Below are 11,425 nucleotides of genomic sequence, written 5' to 3' on the forward strand. Positions count from 1 at the left end.
CAGGCTCCAGGTTCTGAGCTGTCTGCACAGAGCCCGACGTGGGGCTCGAACCCACAAACTGCAAGATCATGACCTGAGCCGAAGTCAGTCACTCAACTGAGCCACCCAGGTGCCCCAAAGGTAAACACTCTTAAAATGAATGGAAAGGCAGAAGTTCTCAAAGTTCTCAGAAGAGGCACAGAACTTATAAAAAAGAGGGGCGCCCGGTGGCTCAGTCAGTTAAGCATCTGACTTCAGCTCAGGTCATGATCTCATGGTTCGTGGGTTGGAGCCCCATGATGGACTCTGTGCTAACAGCTCAGAGCCTGGAGCTACTTGGGATTCTGTGCCTCCCTCTCTCTCTGCCCCTCCCCTACTCGCAGTCTGCCTCTCACTCGCAAAAATAAATGAACATTGAAAAAAAAATGTTTTTAAAGAACCCATTAAAAAAGCGAGTATTTTAGAGCTGAAAAATACAATAGCAAAAAATGACTGGGTGAGCCAAATAGCAGGATGGAGATTGCAAAAAGAGGTGACTGTGCACTTGTTGGTATATATATTATCCAATCTGAATGACGGAGAGAAAAAGAATTGAATGCAAAAATGAACACAGCTTAAGAGGCCTGTGAGATAGTATTAGGAGGTGTAATATTAGGGTCCTCAGCATCCCAGGAGAGGACAGAGTGATTGAGGTAGAAAATATACCTGAAGAAATGATGGCCAAAAATTTCCCAAACTTGATGAAAGCTTATGTTTACAGATCCAAACAGTGGTATCTATCTGGTTATTGTACACAGACATACACACACACACGATGACCCACAGTGAGTGCCTCCCAAGGGGAGATCCAGAAAGAAGACCAAAGTGAAGATACAACTGTTTAAAAAGAAATAAAACCTGGAACACCTGGGTGGCTTAGTCAGTTCAGTGGCCAACTTCTGCTCAGGTCATGATCTCCTGGTTCGTGGGTTTGAGCCCTGCTAACAGCCCAGAGCCTGGAGTTTGCTTCGGATTCTGCGTCTCCCTCCCTCTCTGCCCTTCCCCTGTTTGGGCTCTGTCTCTGTCTCTCAAAAATAAATAGATGTTAAAAAAAACTTTAAAAAGAAATAAAACCTGATGGGCTATCATTCCCTTTTGAGAGGCGTCACAAGCATCAAGGTCTTTAGCCCTTAAATGTCTTCCCTAAATCTAGCAAAACCAGGAGTCACTAGAACTCTGTCAATCAACAAACTGGTTCCCTTCCCAGCACTAAAGTTGCAGAAAGGGTTTGTCATATGACTGACCCCTGATTTTTGGTCCAAAGCCAGAGGAAGGACAAGCTACAGAGGGATTTCCAAATTTTCATTTGTAAATATCCAGAATGCATTCTGTAAACCCCTCCTGCCCATTTTTAGATTGACACGTAAAAAATTTCACCAAGATGTGAATGGTTGTAAAGAACATCACCTTTAGCATTCTGTTCATATTGACCCATAAAGGGGCTCCTGGGTGGCTCAGTCAGCTCAGGTCACGATCTCCCACTTTGCAAGTTTTGGGCCCCGCGTCGGACTCTGTGCTGACAGCTCAGAGCTTGGAGCCTGATTCAGATTCTGTGTCTCCCTCGCTCTCTGCCCCTCCCCCACTCACGCTCTGTCAATCTCTCACAAATAAACATTAAAAAAATTTTTTTAAATATTGACCCATAAAAGTAAAACTATTTTTCACTCACTGAAATACATCCATGAAAGTCATCATCATTCATTTCCAAAGAATACATGAGCAGGCTGCTTTTTGATGGTCACAAATTTTGCATAATTACACTCTCTCCTCCAACTCGTGTCTCCATTCTTCTGGCCCTTTAGAAATTTATCCTCATTTTACTTATTTTATGCTTGAATGTCTTTTATTCATTATTCTATTATCCTTTTCTGCATCAAAAATATGTTTATAAACTTAAATTTAAACTCAATGGCAGGGCGCCTGGGTGGCTCAGTCGGTTAAGCGTCTGACTCTTGGTCATGATCTCACGGTTCATGAGATTGAGCCCCACGTCAGGCTCTGCGCTGACAGCACGGAGCCTGCTTGGGATTCTCTCTCTCCCACTCTCTCTGCCCCTCCCCAGATTGCTCTCTCTCTCTCTCACTCTCTCTCTCAAAAAATAAATAAACATAAAAAAATTAAAAAAAATAAACTCAATGGCAAAAAAAATACTTTTCCGATTGTTACCATCACAACTGTGAATGCAACTTATCAAAACAACACAAATATTACAAATGTTGACAAATTAGTCCTACATGTACACAAAAGTAATTCTTACTGGAAAACCCTCTCTCTTGAGTACTTTCAGTTTTCAATTATTTTTAATGCGTATGTGGATGAGTATATTTATTACTAGTACGAGTCAAGGTTGAACATCAGTTTCTCAGTTTTTGTTCTTATCAAAGTAAGTGTTGGGAAACTATGTTCACATAAATGAGGAGATGGGAACGGATGACATTTTGTGACAGAAATGTCACTCCAGTGTTTGAACTCCAGAGTACAAAACATCACATGGTGAAGAAATATCAAAATTATGTGAATCATCGGTGTAAGGAAAACTGAGAAGACTGACTAGTGAGTGCCCTAACTACTCATCCAACTGGCTTGTGTCAGTCACTCACTGTCTTTGACTAGGGCCATTTTACAACTCTGCAGACACAGCAGTTAACTTGCAGAAAACTGATCGGAAAGCAAGTAATTATCATCTGCAGGCTGTAAACAGAACGTACCCTAAGGAAGTCCAATGGACTTTCCTCTCCCTCTGTGGAAGAAGCCGATTTCACGTCAATTTAGCAAATTCACTTCAACCTTCTTATCAATGGTCTTTTTTGAACTGACTGTAGACCTTACCGGCTCTCTCATTTTTCATATGTTTAGAAATGTTTGTCTCTTCATTTGTACAAGAGTCCTGACTTCATCCCCTTCAAAATGTGTCCTTTAATATCAATTTACAAATTGATCAGATTGATGTGTGTGTGTGTGTGTGTGTGTGTGTGTTAACAGAGATTTAGAAAACATACGTTGGCGATGTCCGGACACTGGAATCATTCATTTTCTTACCCCTAAACTTGATATTCTGAAATGTCCTCCTTTCCCGGCCTTCCTTATCTCATAGATTTTTACATCCTTGATCAACAGTTTAGTAAAAATGGGTGGGAAACAGCCCTTTTTGATAAGATGAACTAGGAAGATGGATTAGAGATGGTCTTATGTAAAAAGAGAGAAAGGTGCTCATGGAAAAGAAGGTAGGAGAGAGAGAGAATCTGCATCTCTAGGAAACACCTGCTCTCAAGAAGACGAGTCTTCGGAAAAAGGACACCTGGAAGAGGAAGATTTGGAAACCGACTTTCTCAAAACACCTGTGTGCACGTACCTGGGGGAAGTCTTCGAACACGGTTAACGTACACAGAGTGAAGACTGTTGGCCTAAAGTAAGAAGCACAAGAATGCGTTCCACCCCTAATTCCGTCCCACCTAGACTCATCTGCATCAGCGAACCTCTTTTTCAAAGTTTCCAGGGACTGAAGAACTTTCATTAGATAACTGTTCACCTTCCACTCAGAAGAGACACTGAGGGAAGAGGCATCCCGGGAAGGGAGAGGCTGTTCGGAAGCAGGACGGAAAAAGGGGGCTGGCGGGCTGTCCGCAGATCGTACCACGAGAGCACTGAGAAATGAAGAAGCAGAAATGGAAATGAAGGAGGAATCAAAACTGGAACTTTTAAGAATCCTGGCTAAAGACGCGTGAACCTGCGTTGTGCCCCGAAAGTCTCCAGCCACGGCTTCCAACATGCTGGAAGATGACAGCCAGGAGAAGCTGTCTGTGTGGGGTCTACCGAATGCAAGGAGCCAATTAGATGGGACTCTTCTATCAACCTACTTACTAGGGCAGACACGGGGGAGCCCTGTCACTGGACGGAGGGGAGCACCAGTCCCAGACAGTGTTCAGTAGAGGAAAAAAATGCCCTCCTATCTTCCCAACCCCTTACCGACACACGCTGGGCTTCTAAACTGAGAATACATAAAATGGACAGCCTCGCTTACATATCAGACCATAATCAGACTGAAATATGCATTCGCCCCTTGGAAGTCTAGTTCACCTGGTTCTGGAAGATTCAACTGGCTAGTTTTCTAGTGTGGTCCATTTTGACTGCCATTTTTTGCCACCGAGTATAATAATCAATTTATCTCGTAAAAATCTAGTGATTCTTGGGGAGCCTGAATGGCTGAGTCGGTTAAGTGTCCAACTTCGGCTCAGGTCATAATCTCACAGTTCGTGGGTTCAAGCCCTGCATCGGGCTCTGTGCTGACAGCTCAGAGCCTGGAGCCTGCTTCCGATTCTGTGTTTCCCTCTCTCTCTGTCCCTCCCCTGCTCACACTTTGTCTCTCTCTCTCTCTTTCAAAAATAAATAAACATTTAAAAATTTTTTTTAAAAAATCCAGTGATTTTTCTCTGGATAAAACTAAATGGGAACAAAGTCAGAACTAATGATGACTATGACCTAAGAAGATCATTTGAAATCTACGTTCACAGCCTAGGTCACCTCCTGTTCATTGTATCTTCCTTCACTGATACCCCTCTTCACAGCCCCAGCGATCTTCACTGTTCCAGGCATACAATAGTCATTCAACATAGAGGAAGGAAGAAATAATCAACGGATCCCAGAGTTTCTCTGGATTTCCATGCGGACTGATACAAAGTAATGACGGTTATTTTCTCATTATCCTGTGTACGTATCGTGTATTAAGTATAGACGTAAGACAACCAGTGTCACCTATGTACTACAAGGTTTATCTCTGGTGTCTCCAGCACCCAGCTTCTCCAGGGACCACCTCCCTCTTCAATACTGCCATGAAGACCACCTCACATCTATTTTCAGTGCCCACAACCTTCCTCTTCTTTTTTTTTTTTTTTTGTCTCTCCCTATCAAAACTAGAATCAATTTTCGATCAGACTTTTATATTGTAGAATGGCCTTTAAATTCTAGAAGGTGGGGACTAACAGGAACTTCAAAGGTTACCTAATTCATCCTGTCATCAGATAGGTCTGAATTTTTAACTTGGTGCTTCTCTGCCTTCTCCGCTTGGCTAAGTAGTCAATGAGAAGCCAGGACCATTAGATGTCTAATTAATGAGACAGGTCAGGTGAATTCTTTTTCTTCTTCTTCTTATAAATCCATAATAAACAAAAGTTCTCCCTCTGGTTTTACAACCCTTGTTATGTCCCTTCCTATAGAGGGCTGTATCCTGAAAAGGAAACAGTCCCATTACATAACTTCTCAGTCACAGAAGGTATGTTTTCCCTAAGTGGGAAATGGGTCTACTTAAGAAAAACAAAACAATGTAAAATTCCTATGGATGTAAAAGCTCATGTAAAAAGACAAATATTGTATGATTTCACTTACATGAGGCATCGAGAACAGGCAAATTCATAGAGACGGAAAGTAGAACAGTGGAAGCCAGGGGCGGGGGAGGGAGGAATGGGGGGGGGGGCGGTTATCGTCTGACGGGGACAGAGTTTCAGTCTGAGGTGACTAAAAGGTTCTGGAGACAGATGATGGTGCCGGGCGCACAACTTTGTGAATGTAATTAATGCTGCTGAGCTGTATACTTAAAAATGATTAAGTGGTAAATTTTATGTTATGTGTATTTTACCATTAATTAAAAACAACAACAACAACAACAACAACAACTTAGAAAATCCCTTATAATGGCCTACTCTGACCTTATGGTGCTTCCTCTCTTCCTAAGTACAAGTAGAAACACCCAGGATGAAATTCAAAAGCTCACAGCCTGAGTCAGGGCAGGCCTAGAAAGTACCCGAGGCTAACACCCCAGCTTGCCGACTGGTTTGTTGCTACCAGAAAAAAACAAAATAAGTCATGTTAGAAATCCTGGACTGCCCAGCAGGACACACATACAAGGAAATGCTAGTCAAGTTTAGAAACCACTCAGGTACCTTGCTGAAAGCCACGTCCCTTTGGCTTAATGAGGTTGTCCTCTGTCCGGTCCTAAACCCAGGTGATAAAAGAGAATGAAGATGCTCGTAAGTGGTGGGGAAATTCAGCTGTCCAGTTTTAGTTCGTGCTTTTGCACACTTCTTGGGACAAGAGATAACAGATATTGCCATCAGAATCTAAATGGAATGAGAAGACAGGACCTCAGTTCTATTCACTTGGTTGGAGGCAATGAAGAAGCTAGGGATGTACAAGTCAGAAGAGCCAACTTTTTCTTTTATCTTCTTGTCATTAAAACACACGATACAGTCACACCACAGAAGAAGAGAACTCTGGCACACGTGTTCCAAGACACTAGCAAGAAAGTCTTCAAAGGAGCACACTTCATAACAGCAAAACGTGGGGGCCGACCCAAATGCCCACCAGTAAGAAAATGGATGACCACACTGTGGCTTGTTTGCTAAGAAGCACTATGTAGCTGCTGCAACAATAGAGATAATTCTTAAAAATTTAATGTTGAGGGTTTTTTTTTAAGTGAGAAGGTTATATACACTTTTCAAAAGAGTTCCAAATTTTTTTTTAAAGTTTATTTATTTTTGGAAGAGAGCATGCACGACAGGTGCATGAGCAGGGGAGGGGCAGAGAGCTAAGGGGGGAGAGAGAGAGAGAGAGAGAGAGAGAGAGAGAGAGAATCCCAAGCAGCCCCACGTGGGGCTCGATCCCACCAACGTGAGCTCATGACCTGAGAGTCAGATGCTTAACCGACTGAGCTACCCAGGTGCCCCTGCACCCTTTTTATAGATCAAAAAACAAGCAAACCTAAATAACACACGGTTTAGGACTACATACCTATGTCATAACAGTTTTACAATAAAATCAGGAATTAAGACAAGATTCAGGTTCGGGAGGGACACGGAATGGCACAGAAGAGCACAAAGATGCAACAGTACAGGTAACGACATAGTGGGCTTTTTTTTTTTTCTAGTTTCTGTTTATTCTCTTTAATGGCTTTACTGAGGTCTAACACATATGAGACAATTCACCCAATGGAAGTGTACGATTCAATGATATGTGCAATCATCAACACAGTCAATTTTAGAACATTTTCATCGGCTCAAAGAAAAACCCTACAGCCTTTAACAATCACCTCCTACCCCTCCTTCCCCAGCTCTAATCTATTTCCTGTCTCTATAGACTCCCCTATTCTGGACATTTTCATAGGACCAGAGTCAAACAATATGTGGTCTTTTGTGACTTGCTTCTTTAGCTCAGAATAATGTTTTCAAGGCTTCTACATGTTTTAGCATGGATCATTACCTCATTTCTTTTTATGGCCAAATACTACCCCATTATGTGGATATACCACATTTTATTTATCCATTCATCAGTCGATGGACATTTAGGTTATTTCCATGATACTCCATCACCAATGAGTAAGAGTTTCAGTTCCTCCACATCCTTATCAACACTTAATCATCTGATCTTTTTATTCTAGCCATCCTAGTGGATATGAAATGGTATTTCGGTGTGATTTTGATTTGCACTTCTCTGATGAATAATGATGTTGAGTATCTTTCCATTACTTATCGGCCATCTACACATCTTCTTTGGAGAAATGTCTATTCAGACCCTTTGACAATTTTTATATTGAGTTATTTATCTTTTTTATTATTGAGTTGGGAGAGCTCTTTATATACTTTGGACACAAGTCCCTTATCAGATACATAATTTTAAGACAGCTTCTCCCACTCTGTAGGTTCTCTTTTTACAATTATCTGGTTCTTAAGCCGTAGTTTTTAGTGCTGTGATGGGGTCACAGGTGGCCATTTGAACATAATGGCTATAGTGTACACATACTTAGCATATTATTTTTATGTGTAAAATATTACATAATTAACAAATTAAAAACAGCACTTCATGTATAAAGATGTCTGTTAAGAAATATTCAAGGCAAAACAAAACACTATAATGCCCAAATAAGTTAATGCTATTCCTGAAGGTATTTAACAACTCGTGGGCATGACTTAGGCACTCGGACAATCTGGCTCACTAATCCTTGCAAAGGCTCTTCTCCAAACTATCACATGGCAGGTGGACGTAGCAAATTCCTGCCAACAGGACAAGTCTGCCCTACCCCCCTCCTGATTCTGTGTCTCCCCCTCCTCTTCCAAGCTAAGAATTATTTTTCCATTTTTAAATACCTGAAAAAAAACAAGACTATTTCGTGACTGGTGAAAATTATGAACTTCAGATTTCGGTATCCATAAATAAAGTGAAACACAGCCTCACCATCCCTTTATGTATTGTCTATAGTTGCTTTTAAGCTGCAACAGCAGAGGTGAGTAGCTGCTAAAGAGACCACATGGCCAGCAAAACCTACATATTTACTATCTAGCCCTTGGTTCAAACATTTTGCCAAACCTCACACCAGATCAACAAATTAAGTTACTTCTCATCGAACACAGGGAGCACCAATATCCTACTTCCTACCAGCTGTGGCCACGTCAATAGTCACCTTTCTGATTTCTCAATTTCTTTCTCTCTTTAATAAATATGACACCTTGATTCTAATTTTATTAAGGACTTTTAGATATGGGACTGCATGGAACAGTCTTTCCCTGCAAAATACGCTCTATCTTCAAGAAATCATGATCCAGCCACTCAAGCTATTGAGTTAATTACTTTAACAAACTTTTATTGCTTGCTTATTATATATGCTGTAAGTGAAACACAGTTTTGGGGCTGAAAGAACTATCAAAACTCCCACCCTTGCCCTCAAGAGGCTTACAGTCTAATTAGACTCTAGTAACTACCACAACAATTTCCCCAAAGATCACTCCACTCTTGTAATCTTACATTAAGTGAGCTTAGATTATTTTACCAAGAATTCTAAGGCATGCTCCCGAAATTAAAAGAAATCTATATAAGCAGTAAGGAAACAGTACCTGCAAACAATTCTGGTAAACTATAGTGCCCGAGGCCCATAGACTTCTGCACTCCCAAAACTATAGAACCAAAGGTTCTTAATTTTTTTTTTTTTTTTTTTTTTTTTTTTTTTTTGCTAAATGTTCAATCTCCCGCTTTGGCCCTTTGGACCCAATTCTAGTTCCACATCCCAAATGCAGTCACCCCTATTTCCTCATTTTAAAGAATGCATCAATTCAAATGCTGCTGAAACTTGCAGCCTATTGTGATGCCCGACACCACTCTCATGGGAATAAAGGAAAGGCCATCTGCAGACGCAATTATTAGCAGCCCGAAAAGTGATGCTAACGCAGCTACTCGCACCGACTAGTCCTCTACCCAAAAGCAGTCGGGGACGCAGCTGTGTGAGATGCCCTGTTCCAGAGAGCTCTCCCTCAATGCCTCAGTTGCCTCTGCATTTTTTAAAAGTGACTCATTGCCTCAAGTCAGGTTCTGCGGGGAAGCCAGGTCTGTTTCTTTCCAGCACTTTCCAATGGAAGTGCCGCGGTCGGATCCAGCCCAATCACAGCCCCCTCCCGCCCCGCGTCTCCGCACGCACCGCCGAGGGGCCCGCAGCCTCGCGGGCCAGAACCCCCCGAAGTTAAGACGGGCCCGGGGCGGCAGCGCAGGAAGGCTAGGCCCCGGCCGGCTCCCGCGCGCACCCCGCCCTCCCGCGTCCGCCCGGGGCGCCCGCGGCGCGGACGGGATGGGGGCAGGGCGCCGCGGCTCGGCCCCAGATGGGGCGCCCTGCCCCCGCCCCGCCCGCGTCCCCGCCCCGGGCCCCGGCCCCCCGGCCTCGCAGGCGCCCGCGCCGCCTTTCTCACTCGCGCGCCGCCGCGTCCCGGCACCCTCCCCGCCCCACCCCAAGCGCTCGGCGCGCAACTTCCGCGGGGGCGCCCCCCGCACCTGCCCCGGCCCCTCCCCGCCCGCGCCCGCCCGCCCGCCGCTCCCGGTTACCTGCTGGGAGCCCCGAGGTCGGGTCCCCGGCGGCGCAAATCCGAGTCCGGCCACTCGCACCCTCCTCCCGCGCCCTCCTCCCCCTCGAAGCGGAGCCGGTGTCAGTCACGCTGCTCCCGGGGAGAGTCGCCGGCGGCTTCCGGGAGCTCCAAATACAGCCGAGCCGAGGGGGAGAGAGAGGGAGGGAGGGCAGAGCCCCGCGGGTGGGGAGTGGAAATAAAGGGGAGCAGAGCGGAGAGGGGGCTGGAGGAAGGGAGGGGCAGATGGGCCGTGGGAGACGGGAGAGGGACGTGGGGAGGGCAGGGGAAGGGAGAGAGAGCCTGCCAAGCGCCCGGCTTTGAAAGCAATGAATTCACCGCATCAGGCAGCCGTGCAAAGAAGTCTGGAAAGATCCGGGAGACTCCTGGCCCAAAGAGCCACGGATAGGTTTGCTCTTCAAAGACTTTGCGGAGAAATGACGGGGCCTTAGGAGGCAAGAGAGACAGGCCTGCCTGTCCCCCGACCCCAATATATGAATAAGGGTCCTGGTAGGAGAGGGACATCTAACGCATTAGCTGGGCATCAAGTTCAGGTGCATTCAGATCTTGTAAAAACATTTTCGAATGTATTTTTAAGATGTATCTTGCACACAGCATCTTTAAAAGAAATAAGAACCCAATTATTTAAAAATAAGCATATCCCAAACCAGTCTACTTTTGTGTCTGTTTGTGGCCATTTCCCTTTTATATATTGATTATAATTATAAAACTAGAGGCATTTTACTTTTTTGTTAACATTAGTAGAAGGAAAACATTGATTTTCAATTTTCATCATTTCAAACTGAAAAACGTGGGTTTGAAACTCTTCATTGAAGGAATGCCAGGAAAATTAAATAGAGGAGAGAAGGGGGAAGTGTGTGTGCAATTCATACTTCTTGAAGCAAAATTTCCAAACAAGAGGATGAATATTCACTATCAATGTTAAAATTGCATCTAATTTGGTTCTGTGCCTTACAAGGCTTATTCTGACCCCATAGTCACAACTTAAATGAAGGTCATTGCTATTACACATCGCTTTTAGCCCACAGTAGTGGTGGAGAGTGCCTCTTTGGTCCCCTTTGTCTGGAAAGGAGAGAAACAAAATGGCATAAACATTGATAAATGGATGCATACACTGCACATATCCATGAGCCAGGGCCATCCCTATCATGCACATGCCTTGCATTTGGTAGGTATCTAATACATTTCTACTAAATAATGAATAAATGAATTAATAGATGGATGAAATATATATATGTATGTGAAATATATATATGTAAATATTAGAGCATTTATGTTCCAGGAATGCAAAAAGTAACATATCCATAAAAACCAGCTTGTGCAGGTTTACAGGAAACATTCGTGCATCCAGTCTAATAGGACCTTTTTTCTCCTAGAATTAACATCAACAAATATTAATAGAGCATTTCTTCTAGCTGAGTATATTTTGCATTGGAGTATGAAGTACTGTACAGGTGAAAAGGCCAAATCCTGCCCTTAGGTTTACAATATAATAGGAAGAAGACAGGAGTATA

At 43.6% G+C, this 11,425-nt stretch overlaps 1 protein-coding gene across 2 annotated transcripts in view; it reads right to left on the reverse strand.

The window, feature by feature from the left end:
* CAP2 (cyclase associated actin cytoskeleton regulatory protein 2) overlaps positions 1 to 10,261 on the reverse strand; it is a 154,910-nt gene extending 144,649 nt beyond the window's left edge. The window contains exon 1 of one of the 2 annotated variants that reach the window (XM_043590757.1): positions 9,874 to 10,261. The gene's annotated coding sequence lies outside the window, so the exon portion shown is untranslated. The remainder of the gene's footprint in view (positions 1 to 9,873) is intronic. The other variant, XM_043590758.1, reaches the window with a different exon arrangement.
* Positions 10,262 to 11,425: the final 1,164 nt, after the last annotated feature.

Source organism: Prionailurus bengalensis, chromosome B2 (genome assembly GCF_016509475.1).
Source record: "Prionailurus bengalensis isolate Pbe53 chromosome B2, Fcat_Pben_1.1_paternal_pri, whole genome shotgun sequence".
Taxonomy (NCBI): Eukaryota; Metazoa; Chordata; class Mammalia; order Carnivora; family Felidae; genus Prionailurus; species Prionailurus bengalensis.